We start from the raw sequence: 20,000 nt of genomic DNA, 5'->3' as shown, positions 1-20,000 counted from the left end.
AGCAACTGGACAGGTGGCGTGTGTGGGAGTTACGACAGGCCAAGATGGCCCCATGGGTAAGGTCTCAGTAGGTCATCAAATGATATGATGGGGTAAGTGGAGTGAAAAAGGATTATATGGTGGCGGCGGCGGGTGGGGAGAGATGATGGTCAAAGTATATTATATGGAGAGGCCGAAGCCGAGAGGAAAATACTGCTGAGGAAATTCCTTAAACGAAGGGAAAAGGTAAATTTCTACCTAGCACCGGTATCGAAGCCAAGACTCAGAAGGGAAAAAGATCTACAATAGGATAAACTTATTATCGATAAGTTTTCATTCAAGCGTGATGCTGTGTATGGAGGTTCGTTGTAGCGTACAGAAAAATTGCACTTAATGAAAGAAGGGCAGAATTATATGGATTATCTTCGATGATCGACGATCTTGACATGAAAAGTAACTGAATATAAACGTAAATGGGGGAGGGGTGGGGCCTGCGTTTGACGTTGTTGGCGGAAACGAGTTAAAGGAACAGAACCTGAAAAATAACGAGATGTTATGGGAACAGACCTAGAAAAATAGCACGACGTTGGGGAAAACGGACCTAGAAAAACAACATGACGTTAGGGGAAAACGAAAACCCAAGAAAAAACAAACATGACGGTGTTAGGGGAAAACGGACCCAGAAAAACAACAAATGCCGGTTAGGGGAAAACGGACGAAAACACCATGACGTTAGGGGAAAACGGACCCAGAAAACAAAAACACATGACTTAGGGGAAAACGGACCCAGAAAAAACATGGAAAACGGTATGGAAAACCCAGGACCCAGAAAAACAACATGACTTAGGGGAAAACGGACCCCAGAAAAATAACAACATGACGTTTAGGGGAAAAATAAAAACGGACCCAGGGGAAAAACAACATGACGTTAGGGGAAAACGGACCCAGAAAAACAACATGACGTTAGGGGAAACGGACCCAGAAAAACAACATGACGTTAGGGGAAAACGGACCCAGAAAAACAACATGACGTTAGGGGAAAACGGACCCGAAAAACAGACGAGGGGAAAAGGCCCAGAAAAACAACATGACGTTAGGGGAAAACGGACCCAGAAAAACAACATGACGTTAGGGGAAAACGGACCTAGACACCCATGACGTTGGACAACGGACCTAGAAAAACACGACGTTAAAAGGACGAACCCATGACGTTAGGGGAAACGGACCCAGAAAATTAACGAGACGTTATGAAACGGAACCAAATAAATAAAGCGACGTTAAGGAAACGAACCCAGAAGAATATCATAACGTTAGGGAAACAGACCAAGAAATATATCATAGCGTAGGACGATGGAATCAGAAAATAACTGAATGTAGGACATTAAGACCCAAAAAATTAACTGACAGAAAAATCACCCAACATAGGACAACATATATATGTATCATATATACATATACCTACATTCATATATAAATACATATATTTATATACATAAAACCATGCTATATATATATATATATATATATATATATATATATATATATATTATATATATATATATATATATATATATATATACAGGTCAAAATCTCTTACAGTATCTGAAATTCCCATGTGAATGAAACTTTCCTCTTACATCTCTTTTCATTTCCTGTTTGTATATTGGACTCCTTAAGAGACTTTATGCCCGGGATATTCTATGGCCTTTTATATGAACAGATGAATGGCGCGCTGCATGAGACGGATCTATTAGCAAAGTTTCTCAGTCGAAAGATGACTAAATATGAAAGATCTTTCCCAAGTTTTGACTCTGGCGAACTGAACAGTATGAAATTTAATTCGACGTTGATCATACATAAATATACATTATATCATTTAGACGCACGCATATGATATAGAGACAAGAGCGTGCGCGCACACACACACTATATATATGTGTATATATAATAGATATTAGATCATATGCCCACGAATAAAGTGAAACAGCAGCGTGCAAGATCTTAATAAAGATTTATATATATATATATATATATATATATATATATATATATATATATTATATGTGTGTGTGTGTGTGTGTGTGTGTGTGTGTGTGTGTGTGTGTGTGTGTGTGTGTGTATAGGATGTCCATGAGGTCAGGCTGCATTTTAAAACATTTGTTGTAGCTTCGTAACTACACACGATAAAATTAATCTGTAAAAAAGAAAGCTTGGTTTCTATATTTTCTGTTGTTCTGAAGCTTTATTTATTATTTCTTCAACCAAATATTTTTCAAAAGTTCTGAAACTTAAACATTTCTTATTTTTCAGAACTGCTGTTGGCCTGTGGGTTCACTAGAAGGGAAAGTGAACTTCGCTCTTTGGTTAGCTGAGCTAAAATGTACTGTCGCTGTCCAAAGAAGGTTTACAACCAAGTACAACAAATAAGCGCCACAGAGGAATTCCACTGCCAGGTGGATGGAGAAGTTCAAGGAAACAAGTTCTTTTATTGATAAATCAAGGTCTGGTACATCATGGGTTGATGAAAGAATTGTATTATCTGTAGAACAATCCTTTGAAAGAAGTCAGAGAAATAGTAAGACGAGCATGTATAGAGATGATTCTTTCAAACTTTACTGTGCATAAAATTCTCTGGAACAAGGTATTCTCAAGCAAACTACGCTAAAAAAAAAAGGACTCAATTTTACAAAAAAACAACTAAGAATTAAGTATAAAACCAGTTAATGCATAGAAAGGATATTACATTTGTGAATGCTCTTCAGACGAGGAAGGAACAGTGGTCTTAGATTGTCTGTTACTGGATTAACCAAAAAGGAGCTGAGTGAGGACATTAAAAAGAATCACTGACAAGCTTCAGGTCTCTTTCCAAACTGCACCCAACATCTTGCACAGAATGGGGTGAAGCGCATCTAGCACATGTCTTAAATAGATATAATTTTCATTTTCATTATTTTCGTAACGCAAATTTGATAAAAGAAATATTTCGGTGAGGCAGTGGGTAAACATTTATAAGTAGTTCATCTCAAATTTACATAAGGAGTTTTCCGAGTATGAATTGTGTGTGTGTGAATGTAATTTGCACGAGCAGACACACACAAGTATATATAAATATATTATTCGAGCTACAACTGTCCTTTAATATCTAATTCGCTGAAGTATCTTATTCTCTTAAATGTTTCCAACCCGAGAACCTGCTGTTCTCAACTTCAATGCCATTATTTTCCACTACTAAAGTATCTCATTTGCCATCATATTCCGAGAGGCTAATGACATCTAGCCTAGAGGAAAAAAAAAAACTTAAATTATGCCATCAAAGTTACAATGGCGGCATTTGCATGCCTCGTAGTTGTAAGGGACAGTGACGCAATCCCCCTACGCAATTACGCGGTTAAAAGGACCTTTTGCGAAAGCGGACAAAAGTGGAAACCGCGTTAGCCATTTTCAGATTGGCGTCTCTCAAAATACCTCTCTTTCTCTCTCCATGTTGAAAGTCGTCCGGGGATGACCCAAGGGGAAAAAAAAAGCACTCCATTTTCACATCAAGAGGGAGGCAAAAGAATCCTAATGGGTTGTTTACCTCGTAAGGGAAGTTATATTAACACTCCATCTGACCGGGCCAAGTCCGTGATTAAACGTTGAAGGAACTAGAGGACTTTTTTCTCTTATGGAATCTCATGGGGTCCCCCACCCACCCTAGGAGATTACCTGCGCCACGGTCAATCCTCCAGAAATTGGTGGGTTGCTTCTTCATAAAAATCGTAATTTCTCTTGAATTCCCTTCGTTATTGATGACATTTACACTAAAAAATAGTTTATGAACTGCTGTGCATTACCTTCTTTTATAATCATACCAATTGGATACTGAAGACCTAGTTTTAAATGCCCATTCCTTTCGAATCCCCGTTGTCGATATGACGCTATCAAATCTCTCCTTCTAATCTGAACATCTTTCCCGCCCTTTCCACACATACTTAGTTTGAATTTCTCTTCCTTCTTTCGTTTTTCCCGAGTGCTATAACCCTCTCTTGCATCTCGGAACACATTGCATAGCTACAGATACGACCAAGACCTATTGGAGGGTTTTCTCTTTAGGTCTTGGCCACGACTGTTCGTGATCGCCAATGACCAATACCCTGAACAAAAGGAAGTCATTATGAACTGATGTCAGAAATATTTTAATTTCTTAATAGAATCGACCCCTGAATGATTGAATTCCCGTTTATTCTTTATGATAATGAGCTTCAAGAAGAATATTAGGGGCTGGGAGCAGCATTGAGTTAGCAATGCTAGTTTTAGGGAGATCACAGCAGTTTCATGTGTGGATGAGTAATAATGAAGGAGAGATGGAGATGGCTTGGACGCGTCCTTCACACAACCCTTGCATGAGAATAGTGTGATGGTATCAGCTGGGCTCCTGCGGGCACTATATGAGTTCGAAGACCCATATCAGGCTGGGCTTCTGTAGGCACCTTAGGGAGTTGAAAGATCCATATCAGGCTGGACTCTTGTGGGCACCACAAGAGTTGGAAGACCCAGATCAGGCTCGGTTCTTGAGGGCGCCATAAGAGTTGGAAGACCCAGATCAGCTGGACCTCTGTAGGCACCATAAGAGTTGGAAGACCCAGATCAGCTGGACCTCTGTAGGCACCATAAGAGTTGGAAGGCCCAGATCAGCTGGGCTCCTGCAGGCACCATAAGAGTTGGAAGAATCAGATCAGCTGAGCTCCTGCAGGCACCATAAGAGTTGGAAGACCCAGATCAGCTGGGCTCCTTCAGGCACCTTGAGAGTTGGAAGTCTCAGATCAGCTGGGCTCTTGTGGGCACCATAAAAGTTGGAAGACCCATATCAGCTGGGCCCCTGCACCATACGAGTTGGAAGACCCAGTTTCACTGCTATGAGAAAAGAGGCTGTATATGGGTGGAGATTTGTGGAAGCAACAGCACAGGAAATGAAATGGAATATAGAGTTTAGGGCAAAAGCCAAGCACTGGGACCTATGACATTATTCAGCTCTAGGAGGGAAATTGAGAGTTAGTAGGTTTGAAAAGTAGAACAGGAGGAAAACCTGACTATGAAACAATTGTTAGGGTAAGGTTGATAGTAAAAGAGAAGAAAGAAAAATGAATGGAGGTACAGTAAAGAAATGAAAGGCGATGCAGCTAGGGGCTGTAGGGACGCTGCAAAGAACCTTGAGTAATGCCTACAGCGTACCCCGTGAGGAGCACTGACGGAACCAACCCCCAACGGGAGTAGCAGCGGAAAAGACATAGGCGGCGGAATTTCACAGAGACGGTTTGCGTCATGCGGCGTTGATGATGATGATTATGATAAACGATGCAGATGTAAAAGTCACTATCTTGGGGATATGTTCTGTTACCGGATTGCAAAGGCCGGTATTCTACGAAAAGCCTGTATTAAGCGAATAAACACCAAAATCTAAAATAACTGTAGTGGATTCACATCAACCGTGCATCTGATGTCTAGGCCAGTCCCTTACGACGCTCCTGATAAGCTAGTCACAGGGCTGGAAACTCTCAGTCTCTCGAGAGAGTTCACATAGGCAGGATGTATGTTCCACATCTCCTGAGGGATACTTTTGAAAGACGTATCCCTCATGAGAGATGGGACATAGATCCTACCCATGTGAACTCTCGAGAGAGACTGAAAGTTTCCAGCCCTGCAATTGGCTTATCAACAGCCAATCAGGGGCGTCGTAAGGGACGGTCCTAGACATCAAATGCAAGGTTGATGTGAATCTACTATAGTACTACTAAACATGGCGGAAGCTCATTGGGACGCCGTGTTTAGTACTAGCCCCTAGGGGATCAAAGTGTTATGTACACCCATTTCTATACTGTATGGTTGACAAATTATGTTAATAAACAATATGTTTCGTGTGGCCGTCTACATTTATTTACCATACGGAGTAAGTGACACGTTAGATAACAAGCCAATTATCGCCAAATCGAGTTGAGGAAGTCGCTTACGCAATCGAGTTATATATTAGTTGAGTTGAATATAGAATTTAGGCCAAAGGCCAAGCACTGGGACCTATAAGGCCATTCAGCGCTGAAATGGAAATTGACAGAAAAAGGTTTGAGAGGTGTAACAGGAGGAAAACCTCAAAGCAGTTGCACTATGAATCAAGTACTATTAGGAGAGGGTGGGAAGTCAGACGAAGAAAGAGAATATGGAAGGAGGTAGCGTAAAAGGAACGAAAGTGGTTGCAGTTAAGGGCCGAATGCAAGCTGCAAAGAACATTAAGTAATGCCTACAGCGCACCGCATGAGGTCCACTGACGGCACTACCCACCCTGCGGGAGCAATCGAGTTATAGAAGCAAGAAATTTAAGTTTCGTAATGACGCTCCTATGTAGGCCCGCACCGTCCAAATTCCAGCAAGGGGGAAAGTTCCCGCATCAGTCATACATGTATAAAACTCGTGCATAATTTATCAGAGGGTAATGGACCGCTCTTTGTCCCATTCGAAGTCCGGGCCAAGTGAAATCCAGGCCCAATTTATTCATGGCTTTGCTGGAGTCTCCTTGTTCGATAATGTAAAGTTTCTTCCGAATGAATTCTCTATGACCAGAAGTGTCCGCCGTCCCGAGGGAGGGGAAACTTTCAGTTTAACGAAAGTCTCCCTCTCTATTTCAGCATGAGTGACCTTGAAAATTGTCACTGCTATATCTGTTAATTTAATTCTATATATTTCGTCGATGTCTGGCAGTGCTGATCCCCATCACTAAGCTGGATAGACTTTGCTTATCCCGAAGTATACAAATATCAACTTTAAGATTTCAAAGCCCTTCAAAGGATTGTCTAAAGCATCACGCTTTTTGCTTTTTTACGTTGCATGGAACCAGTGCTTATTCAGCAACGGGACCAACGGCTTTACGTGACTTATGAACCACGTCGAGAGTGAACTTCTACCACCAGGATTACACATCTCTAACCCCTCAATGGAATGGCCGAGAATCGAACTCGCGGCCACCGAGGTGGTACGCCAACTAGATACCGACCACACCACTGAGGCGCATTCATGTGTTCATTCTGTTGTAATGGTTATCACAAACTCCTTGTTTATTTCCTGATTTGTCGCTGATTGACCAACTACGTTCGAATAACATTAATCCAGTCAGTTTTAGCTTTTAATACTGAAAGTGCAACCACCGCTTAGAGATTTTATTTCTGTTCTCATTTATGCGTAAATAAACTTTTTCTCGTTTGCTCGAAATAAAAACAATAACAATAATCCAGAAGTACATGAGAGCGAGAGAGAAAGAGAGATACCCACTTTTGGTCAACAAAAGCCAAGGCATTTCAAAGCATCATTTTATTTCCGAGATTGTACCATAACAAACGGTGGAACTTCATCTGGATAAATCTCTTCCTCTTTGCCCCGTCTCTCCTCTATAGCTCACCCCTTCCCCAAGCCACCTACCTCCCACCCCTGCTTCCCATCCTCCGGGGACGGACAACCACTGACTCAACGACAATGTCTGAAAGGCATTTTGCATAAGAAAGACTCGAGTTCACTAGTCTTTTTGCACCCGTTACCAGGAGCTTAACGAGGGCGTCTCTGTTGTTGGTTGACAGAAGTAAATGCACACTTCAGGCCTGTTGCTCCATTTTACTCCGTAATAAACTAACATGCTGCCTTTGAAACAGCGGCTGTGCTGGCATAAGGACAACTTAAAAACTAGTCGACGATACATTGGCTTGTTATGTAAGCGTCACCTCCGAGGTGCTAGTACTAGACATGGTGGAAGCTCACTGTGACGCCGTGTTTAGTACTACTAGCATTCGGGAATAAAGATACCATTCATTAACATATTGTCGACCACGGAATATAGAAATGGGTGATTATGATACTTTGATCCCCTAGGAGGCTAGTACTAAACACGGCTAGTACTAAACACTGAACTTCCGCCATGTTTAGTACTAGTAGCTCGGAGGTGACTCGTAGATAGCAAGACAAAGTTAATCACCACCATCATAAGCGGTTTGAAGGATAGACGTTGGTCACGTGAAGAATTTAGTAGATTGTCAGAGAATGAGGTAGTCACCGAAATTAAAATAAATAATAAATAAATTGTCCACGATAGCAGCAAACAATCGAAGGAAAAATAATCTCGAATAAAGAGAACACCAAAAACAAAAACAAAAACACTAAGAATTTTACTACAGAATCCAAAGCCAAGATTTCTTTCTTAAATGGTTTAAACCATCGTAGAAGCATATTCTTAACAGTTAACTATCAACGAAAAAAATCTATTAATTTTCTTTTCATTGATTTCTATAATTATTCAGTAATAATTCTACTCTCATTTACTTACCTTCCTGCTGACATGTTCACAATACGGCGTACCTCTGTCTCTCCATCTATCTCGATCGGCTTGTTCCATTACCTGAAAAAAGACGCTGGTTTTATATTTGGCAAAGAAAAGTTGATCGCTTATTCATATTTTCACTATCATCAACAAAATTCTACATACCTTGGTTTACTGCTAATACCAAATACCAATCTTAAATGCTGGAACGACATTTATATATCACTACTTTACACGTCTTAAAATCTACAAGAAAATATTTCGGCAGACTTGCTCGTACACACTCTTGCTTTAAAACCTGGTTATACAATAATATGAATAGCTTACGTTGTTTACAAGCTTTTTGCTGCATTTAAAGAGTGCCCAGTCCATCTGCCTCTCATAGCTATCTGCGAGAGAGAGAAGGCGACGAGGGGTTGGTATTGCTACACACACACACACACATACACACACACACACACACACACACACACATATATATATATATTATATATATATATATATATATATATATATATACGTATATATTAAGGTGACTAGAATTCCGAGACAAAATCCGGGGATATTTTCCGTTCAGAGGCGTAATACCTCCAAAACATGACGCGTTTTTGTCATTGAAAAACTAAAGCTGGGACACTGGCAGCCCTTACCATTCATAAAGCAGCATTCAAAAGTTTCTCTCGCCCTATTTATCCTATATTGCAAAGGAACTGAATAAAAATTCTTCCTATCAACCGTAAATTTGTGCTAAACTGAATGGGTCTACACGAAGCGGTATCTCAATGTTTACTGTTATTTACCCTTTTTTTCAGGGCCCTACAAACCTTCTTGAATTTCTTATATTGAATATAAATCAAGGTAGGCTATAATTTAATGACTACTTTCCAATGATTGAAACGTGTTTAAATTATTTACGGACGAAACATGCATGAGGGTGCTGATGAGGGTTTGGCGGGAAATTTGGTTTTATGTTTTTGAAAGGTCATCTTGCAAATTACACCATGCAAAGCTGTTTATCATTTCCCTAGTTCCGTTAACTGTTAAACTGTAGTACAGTGCGAGTAGTACGATGTGCAACGATGTATAGCTTGATCAACATTTTCGTTTTTAGATTTTTTTTCATGTTTTCCAATTTCGGATCCTTAAGTCACAGTGAAAACCGGGTATAGGTCACTGGAAACGGGGACGTCTGGTCACCCTCATATATATATATATATATATATATATATATATATATATATATATATATATATAAATTCTCGAAATGTATGCATACAAACGTAACGGTTTGTATGCATACAAACGTTAGTCACCAACAAACGTTAGACCTATAACTGTATTAGTAGTAAAAGCCTTATTTCTCATATAATAAGCCTTATTTCTCATATAATAAACTTAAAATTTATCATTTCACTTTTAAACACTGATATTTTATGGTCCTCAATAATTCCCGCCAAAAGTTTGAATAGCTGCGAAAAATGGTTGGCTTCGAGAAGTCAACCTTCGAGATGGTTCGAACCATAGGCCTACCCCATTACAGTCTCAGCTCTGACATCATCCCTACTTACCAATATATGGACCAATAGGTAATGTTAGGATAGTTATCATTGTAAGAAATACTATCTACGCAATTAAGATAGAACGTTATAAATACTTTGAAAGAAAATGACTGGTGACACTCGGCCATTATAACAATGTAATTGCCGCCCTCCAGCTTAACATTACAGTCAAGTTTTATCATTATTACTGCTCAGTATTATTATCATTAACATTTCAATTGTTATCATTATTTCTATGAAACTTAACCAAAAATGGTGGTCTATTCATCAAGTAAATAATATGCGTATTACTTTTACCATATAAAACAGCTTGTTTGACTAGGCAAACTTATATCAACTCATCAAGCGTTCCTTACCTTCAAGGACTCTTCCCTTCAGAACGCTTTGAATGCCAAAATCCATTTTCATTATTCGCTCTTTTACACTTACATAAATAACACTAGAAAATAATACTTTCAGATAGGTTCTTGTAGGATTCATAGCACCGTCAGTCAGTCTCTCGTCGCTGATTGTTGGGTACTGAGGGGTAGGGCCATGGGATGGGGCTCCCATGCCACAGCGGCTACCGCGCTGCCTCCCTCCCTCCTCCCCACCACCAACACATCGCCAACAATAGGATTGCCAACTTGCCGAGTGGTCTGTGGACACTCATTTGAACTTGGTTATGTAGATTGTAGACTATCAGACCTAGTACACTTCCTTGCGGTACTCATCAATGTTTAATAAGATTAATGCGAATTTCCAGTATATCCACCGTACTCTCTATAATGGGAACAGTCTTTCAAATATTCAAACGCTTCCAGTGGACCGTAAATTTTTTTAAGTTTATTCTCAACTGAATCAAAAGCCCCACTGAAATCGAGCAAGACCAGGACACTAAATATGCTTTCATCCATCATTTCCACTAAATCGCGCACAACAGACAATTCAGCAGTCACAATATAATGTAAGCTGGCTGACCTCCGATAAAGCATTCATTAACGACAGAAAATTCCAAATTATACTTCATATATATATATATATATATATATATATATATATATATATGATATATATATATCTATATATATATATATATATATATATATATATATATATATATATTTATATATGAAGTAATCAAAGTCCACAATTATGTAATATGTGTATTAAAAATACATAAAGACGGGAGCTTTCGTCTACTGATGAAATAGACGAAAACTCCCGTCTTATTTGTATTTTTAATACACATTTTACATAATAGTGGACTTAGATTACTTCAAGATTTTCCAGTCACGTTATGGTGATTTTTTAAATATATATATATATATATATATATATATATATATATATATATATACATATATATAGGCAGTAGGAACTCATAAATACTGACATTTGGCAACACAGGACCCCTGACTTTTGAGTTTGACTCTGACTCTTTGAGTTTGACTCCTGACCCTGATTCTTGACTGAGTCAGCCGTGTCTTTGACAGTGTGACTGAACACGATAGCAGTCAAGAATGATCAGTTATGAAGGAAAAGTTCACTGGTGTTTTTGTCTGACAACATAAATATACTAGGCCTACAATCACAACTGCCAAGTTTGTTGAATGGGCCTATAGGAATTATTTCCTTTCTCATTTATATACGTATAGTAAAAGCTAAATGGATAAAATTGAAAATTATTTTGTTATAGCCGAAATCCAAAGAGGATAATTATAAATAAACGAATAAAACTACAAGGAAAAAAAATGACAGGGTTCAGAAGATAAGCCCGTTTGAACATCCTACTTGGCGGTTTCACTTAGGTTTCAGTAGCCTTTACTTGATATATTTTAGAAACCACAAGCCCGTTTGAACATCCTACTTAACGGTTTCACTTAGATTTCAGTGGCCTTTATTTCATATTATATTTTAGAAACCACAAGTCCGTTTGACATCCTACTTGGTGGTTTCACTTAGATTTCTGTAGCCTTTACTCCGTATATTCTAGAAACCACAAGCCCGTTTGAGCATCCTACTTGGCAGTTTCACTTAGGTTTCAGTAGCCTTTACTCTATATATTTTAGAAACCACAAGCCCGTTTGAACATCATGCTTAGCAATTTAATTTTTATTCATATATTTTAGAAACCACAAGCCCGTTTGCACATCCTACTTAGCGGTTTCACTTGGGTTTAAGTAGCCTTTACCTCATATATTTTAGAAAACACAAGCCCGTTTGAACATCCTACTTGGCGGTTTCACTAGGTTTCAGTAACCTTTACCTTATATATTTTACATACCACCTAGTATACCATTATTTTCGTAAATCATTTTAGCATTCAAAGTTGCACTTTGATGACTTTGCATACGTAATATCCAAGGTACAAACAAATATAGTTGGTACTAGAGATTACAATGACTTGGTCTTCATCTATAACGTCCACACAACAATGATAAGTATTGGCAGAGTATGCAGTTGTGCGCTGCAATGGGAAAAACTCGGAAGATGAAATGGACAACATCTAAGCTAATATTCACAGACTATTAAGCAGTTATAACAAAGTAACAACCGGAACGCTTATGATTCGAATAATTATGGTATTCGACTGAAGATACGCAACACATATTTCATTTAAGACTTCATGGAAATCGCGCTTCAAAGCTACCGAACTTACATTCAAAGAAGATGGGCAATTATAGCAAAGTAACATATCCGGAACGCTTATGATTCCAAATAGTTATAATAACCAGCTGCTGATACGAAACAAATATATTTTATATTTCATAGAAATTACGCTCCAGAGTTCTGATTATTTCAATACTGGAACATCGGCTCATTAACGGCCGTTTTAGAAGACTTAACTATCCTGACAAGAGTAGCAGGGGTGATGTCGGTGTTGGGGCTAGTAGTGGTAGTACAGTCACGGGACGTTTATGTCGAGTGGAAGTGAACGGCGCGTGGTTCGAGTGCTAATTTGTGACTTTTTTACTTTCTTGTTTATTAAAGGGTGTTTGGTGGTGGGGAGGTTAGCGTGGGGTGAAGATCATTGACAGTAATACTGTTTTTAGAGTAAATAAATAAGAAACGAAGAAGGCTCTAACGAAAACGCAAATGATGTCGAACGTTTGTCCCGCCCTATCTTCGCAAGATGGCCACGTTTTTATCCAAGAATGGCTGCAAAGCTAAAAAACCGTACTGAAAATGACAATTTTAATATATTTCATGACCACTGGTAATTTGAATAGTTTAGTTGCAGAAAATGGTTAACCTAATCTAAAATAATCAAAGTAAATTTGGAAATGCCAAGCAAAACTTCATGCAACAGGTGCCTTCAAAACTTAGGCCTATGTAGCTCACAAGCATGGCATCTTTTGTAAAAGTGGTTGTTGTATCAAGGTAAAAATGGCTATTAGGGATATATTGACACTATTAAGACCACAAGTCATTCTGAGGGATTAAACGATATCGTAATATGTGGGACAGGTAAACAAAAGCTAATACCTACGTAGGCTCAAGGAAGAAAGTGATTGCAAGTCTAGTACAGACCTGCCGACCGGCGTTGACTAACTTGTCCAAATTGTTGTGTATTGTATTTAACTGATGACGAAAGCTTCCTCCCCTTATTGACATTCGTGTTAGAGAAACGTGACATGTATTCCTGAGCAGTAGTCAGTGTAGCTTAAATGTAAAGATTAGTCCGTATATGCATAAGGGGCAACTTGGAACGACTCGGTGATGAATATCTGATGTAGATACCAGGGCAACAACACTTTGGAAAATTGTGTTGCGGATACCAGAGCAACACTTTGGAAAAGCGTATGTTGGAGATACCAGAGCAACACTTTGAAAAAGCGTATGCTGGAGATACCAGAGCAACACTGAAAAAGCGTATGTTGGAGATACCAGAGCAACACTTTGGAAGGGCGTATGTTGGAGATACCAGAGCAACACTTTGGAAGGGCGTATGTTGGAGATACCAGAGCAACACTTTAGAAAAACGTATGTTGGAGATACCAGAGCAACACTTTAGAAAAACGTATGTTGGAGATACCAGAGCAACACTTTGGAAGGGCTAATGTTGGAGATACCAAAGCAACACTTTCGAAAAGCTTGGTGTGTTGGAGATACCCGAGCAACACTGGAAAGGCGTATGTTGGAGATACCAGAGCAACACTTTGGAAGAGCGTATGTTGGAGATACCAGAGCAACATTTTAGAAAAACGTATGTTGGAGATTCCAGAGCAACACTTTGGAAAAGCGTATATTGGAGATACCAGAACAACACTTTGGGAAAGCGTATGTTGCAGATACCAGAGCAGCACTTTGGAAGCGCATAGTTGGAATACCAAGGGCAACACTTCGGCAGAGCTCTTGTTTTGGATACTAGGGCAGCGCTGCGGAACCGAATGACATCATGGGAGCACTTCTGCAGCAAGCACTTGTAGGATGAGGTGCTGCCGCCGATTTGGTAAGTGTTAAAACAACGCCTTTTACAGTAAAGGTATTCGATCTTATTTAATTTTACTCGTTCTATTCATCAACTTTAGTACATATAATATAACAGTTTTCGAAAAACTCGTGACACGTAAATACATACATTGTGCAGACGTGACCATTTTCAATTTTATAATTATATATATATCTATATATATATATATATATATATAATATATATATATATATATATATATATATACTATATATATATATATATATATATATATATGTATATATATATATGATATATATATTAGATAGAGACAGATAGAGAGAGAGAGAGAGAGAAGAGAGAGAAGCCTCTTATTACGCTAGTGGGCGTATTATGAGTTGTTTTGACTTCATGAGCATCCCTATTTCTGGAGCTCTGCAAGACTTTTTTTTTATCGTTTCATCGGATGCATAATGAACTTTTTTTATTTTTTTTATCCCTTGCTTTACCTTTTAGCTCTATAATGAAAACAGTCTTTATGAAGGTTGCCCACGGTATATTCCTCATTTACACCTGTTTGTGATAAAGTTGGCGTTATGTCAACACGGGCTTTTGCTCCTCGAGCAGCACTTAAAGATCAAAACGTAGACTCATCGCGTTGCATCCAGATCCAGGGATCAGTCTCACACACACTACTTCCCTCTGTGTAAGTATGCAAGATGCATGTATAGGAATGGAATGGAACATAGGGACTAGACCAAAGGCCAAGCATTGGTACCCAAGAGGTCTTGCAGCGCTGGAGAGGAAATTGATAGTAGGTAGGTTTGAAAGGTGTAACAGGAGGAAATCCTCGCAGTTGGACTATGAGATAGTAGTTAGCAGGGTGGATAGTGAGATGGAATAAAGATAATACGAATGGTGGTACAGTATCGGAATGAAAGAGGTTGCAACTAGGGGCCGAAGGGACGCTGCAAAGAACCTTTAGTACTACGGGGTGTATGCATGCATATATATATATATATATATATATATATATATATATATATAGGCTAGTTAATGGAAAACTATAACAAGCCCCACATATAGACATGCCGTCGTTCAGCCTGGGCTAGACACTATCATCACTGGCCCCTATTTATGTATGCAAGATGGAAGAATGCGTGTGTATGCATATGTTTGTTTTCCGTGTATTACATTTTTTTTTTTTTAGGTACTATATAATGCTTTAAGAGCACATTTAGACTTGCCGTCGTCCAGCTCAGGCCACCCTTTCTCGACACTGGCCCTCATAAATGCATAAATTATGTAGGAATATATGTGTATTTTAAGTTTTTTCCAATATGTTGCATTTCCAGTTAGTGGGTAGCATACATGGCTTATTTATTACTGTACCTTCGTGTAGTTATGACTAGGCCTATGCTAATACAACTAACTTTTCACGTATTGCCCTTGGATTGTACATAGAGACAAGAGATAGAGCAAAGAGTGATGATTATTCAAGGGAATATGCAAAGCATAATTATATGAGAAACTAATACTACATGTTTGCAAAAAAAAAAAAAAAAAAAAAGGGGGGGGGGTATTATTCTTGAGGCTGGTAGTCTTTTCAAGGAAAATCTTAAATGTTTTTTCTCCATATGTGCTTAGTGTTCATTATTTTTTTGGGCAGAATAAATCTTATGGCTCACATGTTCTTATGCTGAACACTTTCCCGGAAAGAGGGGAAGGAATTCCCTTTGTTGCCACTCCTTGTTAGTCCAGAATTCAAGACCCCTTACAGACCTTGACAATAAACTCCGAATGGATCATGCCTTGTTCAGAGGGCTACCTCCCCGTGTCACACATGAATGATGCATCACATGCTATATGCTGCTCTTGAGTGATGCTGTTGCATCGTGTCAGCTTTGAAATAATGCACAGAACACTGCGCTATCCAGTGGCCTAGTAAGCGACTCACTCTACGAGACATCTACCTACCCGACGCCATTTGACGGTTAGGGACTGACGTGGACTTTAAACCAGGAACCGGTTTATGGGGTCTCTGTTTGAACGACAAGATAGCAAGGTGAAGTACTACTTTACATTTACGCTTATTCTCGTCGTGTTGTTTTTCGCTTTTTTTTCTTGATGTTAAGGAATGCTAAATGAAGCTCTCCGTCATTTACGTTAGAAATGTATTAGACTGCATATAAGTCTGTGTGTGTGTCTGTGCGCGCGCGCTAGTGTGTTCGCCTCGCAGTCCATTGGTTGGAATGCTTCCCTCATCGGCATGGAGAAATGTGTTGAACTCTACAGGGGTAGACCGATCAGGTTGTGGTTCATGTAAAGGATGTAGTGCCAACTTGGCCCTATCAGTGAATTAGGCACCATTTAGTTTGTAGATTGGGGTTTGTTGCAACCAGAGTTGAAATAGGATTGTTGCTTGAAACTTCAGCTCAAAAGACAAGTTATAACACAGTGTTTTACACACACACACACACACACACTTGCCGAGGATAATCGTCTTATCAAGTCAAGTATTTGTGATTTGTGAATTATTTTCAAAGCTAGGCGTACATGGGCCTAGTTAACTACGCACTTCCTGCTCCATCATTCTTGAAAGTAGGCATATTCCAAGCACTTCATTTTCGAGCTAAATGTGATTGGAGGGACGTAATATCCTAGATGCTCGTGTGGATTGTGTGTGTGTGTGTGTGTGTGCGCCCGCGTGCGTATGGGCCGTCAGCAAACTGATGATGGGACTTTTTTGTCAAGATATTGGATGATCTAGAGAAGAATTACTCCACAGGTTTTCATTCTATTCTTGATTACCTGAGAAAGAAGGAGAAACTTGCTTTAGCTTTTTTCGTAGCCTTTTTGTATCGGAGGAAAGAACTTATTGCGGTAATATGCATATATGCATATATATATATATATACAGTGTGTGTGTGTATATATATATATATTTTATATATATATATAGATATATATATATATATATATATATATATATATATATATAATGAGAGAGAGGCTTTATATATATATATAATATATATATATATATAGAGAGAGAGAGAGAGAGAGAGAGGAGATAGAGAGAGAGAGAGAGAGGAGAGAAGGAGAGAGAGAAGAGAGAGTGCATGAAAGGAATGGGCATAATAAGTGTAGGTCTATGAAGCGGATAATGTTTTGAATGTTTCCCACACAGGGTGTTCATCCATGTATGAAGATGGTAATGACTATTTTCTTTCCTCCCTTTTCTGGAGCCACCCCTTGTTCACAGGAACGTGTGTGTGTGTATATATATAATACATAATATACATGTGATTATATATATGTGTGTGTGTATGTATTTGTTTCTGTCTCTATGTGTGCATGTAGGTAGCTTGCCATACTTTTGACTCAAAAACATCATCATAGCGTGTGAACTTACTCCATGTCGCTGCTGAATTCCAAGCGAATATTGTTTTCCTTAACTTAAGTGACCTCCTGCCTCATGATGGACAGATTCGAAATAAATAGACATTATCCCAATTGCCAAGTTATAGTGAGATGGTTAATAGAACTACACAATTTCTACAGTTGCAATTATGTAGTGAAGCATTTGAGATATTCAGTGATAGGGAAATGTTTTCATAGAGGGGAAGATCTCTGAGCGACTGACGTTATTTATGCAGTAACGGCCGTGTAACGTCACATGCTGCGTGGGAAAGGTATTCAAACATGCACCGTGTCTGGGCTTGCTGCTGCTGCATGTCACGTCTTCGTTTGAAATAATATAGGAATTTGAATTTTAGTGCTGTATAGTATATATGTGAAGGAATGTGAAATGTATCTGGCTCATATAATATATATATATATATATATATATATATATATATATATATATATATTATATATATTATACGTATATAGGTACATAATATATATATATATATATATATATATATATATATATATATATATATATAGTATATACATATAGATATATATATTCATATATATATATATATATATATATCATATATATATATATATATATATATATATATATATATATATATATAGATATATATAGATATACACACACACACATATATATATACACATATAACATACATTCGGAAAAGAAACCGAATTAAACATTGATTACACCTCAACTGGCGGGTTGAGATTCGATTTTAAATCTTGATGCGGTTAAAACCTCAGTATTAACTTCTCATGGTTTCAAGTCCAGGATTAAAATGTAATTAGAAAACTGCATTTTTAACAAGTAGGATTTGCGTTTAATATTTAGGAATATGTGTAAGTGGAACCCATTATTTGTTTATTTATTTATTTATTTATATAAATCTTGTTGTTCCCTATCGTTCCTTCCTCTTGAGCCCCGCCCACACAGTCGAGCTTTGCCCGACTAACTTTGCTCGATGTGACGTCAGAAGCGGGAAAAGTCTCAACCTTTATCCGCGGTTTCTCTGCCTCTGACGTCACATCGAACACAGCTCGACCGTGTGGACGTGCCTTTAGTCACAGTTATATCTTCTATATTCGCTTCCCAGGCCAGCTGCCTGGCAGACCCTTTGTTTGTATTCCGAGAGTCCAGCACAAAAGCGTTGACGTTACAGGCCTCATTTTATGCACATGATTTCCTGACCTTGCCAAATGGTGGAGGATTGCGGAGCGTGGAAGGACGAAGAGAGAGAGTAAAGGGGTGAAGATTTAGAGGGGGAAAGGTAAAGGTTTATCTGGAGCATTGTAGCATAGCAAGCGCGATATGATCTGTAACTTGCATTAAATACTTTTTTTATTTGTGTAAGACCATTCTTGGTTTGAAACGGCACGTCTTGGTGTGTAGATCATCTTAGATATTGATGGAGCTCATCTGTTGTCAAACATGCCCCTTCCCAAAAAAAAAAAAATAGAAAGATAGAGAGAGCCCTTTTCTCTCTCCTATTAAAAAAACGATTTCAATTTAGTTCGGAATTAGATTTCAATTAATGATTGCCATCCTCCGGTTGGTTATCTTTTTGCTGTAGCAGGTTAATGATAAATGACCAGGTGGCGTTGGGGGACAGAGATCTAGCTCAGTGGAATTGAGTTCATAAAGAATGAGTGGACTCGAGAAACTGGGGAGAAGCGGAAGAACTTGGAACGATAAGGCCATGGTACAATTGATACGAGTACTTTTGCTTGATCATTCCTAGTTAATGAGCCCCAGCAAAGTTCGGGTGTCGTTTTCTTGGACGAATATTTATTTGGGGTGAGTCATTGTCTTAATTATATTTACAGTTATTGTCTTAATGACATTTAGTCAATATGGAGGGCAAGTAAACACAAGAAATATGATATAACCAGTTATTGGTTTCTACTTACTTCCGTGTTTCTTTAAGTGAAAACGAAAATTAGAGCGGCACTAAAAAAAAAAAAAAAAAAAAAAAAAAAAAAAAAAAAAAAAAAAAAAAAACACTTTTAAGCCACGAATTTGTGTATCCCAGCAGTTCACATGGATACCCGTTTGCAAGTTTTACAGTCGAGGGTTTTAATAACATTCCTTATTTTTGTGTGTTTTTTTTTTATTGAACTTTATACTTTATTTTGAAGCAGTGCTTCATCTGGAAGTAAGTAATATTGCATCATCGAACATAAGGATTCCAAAGCATTCATCAATAAATTGGGGTCGGATTATACATGATGCGAAATTTTGTCGAGAATAAGTAGGCTCCATTAGCTCGTCATCAATTATACATGGCGA

General features: G+C 38.4%; 1 long non-coding RNA gene across 2 annotated transcripts in view; it reads left to right on the top strand.

Annotated features, from left to right (window-relative positions):
- Nucleotides 1-12,762: 12,762 nt before the first annotated feature.
- LOC135213059 (uncharacterized) overlaps nucleotides 12,763-20,000 on the top strand; it is a 55,445-nt gene continuing 48,207 nt past the window's right edge. For both annotated transcript variants that reach the window (XR_010314067.1, XR_010314068.1), the window contains exon 1: nucleotides 12,763-14,305. This is a non-coding gene — a long non-coding RNA (uncharacterized LOC135213059). The remainder of the gene's footprint in view (nucleotides 14,306-20,000) is intronic.

Source organism: Macrobrachium nipponense, chromosome 19 (assembly GCF_015104395.2).
Source record: "Macrobrachium nipponense isolate FS-2020 chromosome 19, ASM1510439v2, whole genome shotgun sequence".
Taxonomy (NCBI): Eukaryota; Metazoa; Arthropoda; class Malacostraca; order Decapoda; family Palaemonidae; genus Macrobrachium; species Macrobrachium nipponense.
This window is presented reverse-complemented; position numbering and strand designations above follow the sequence as displayed.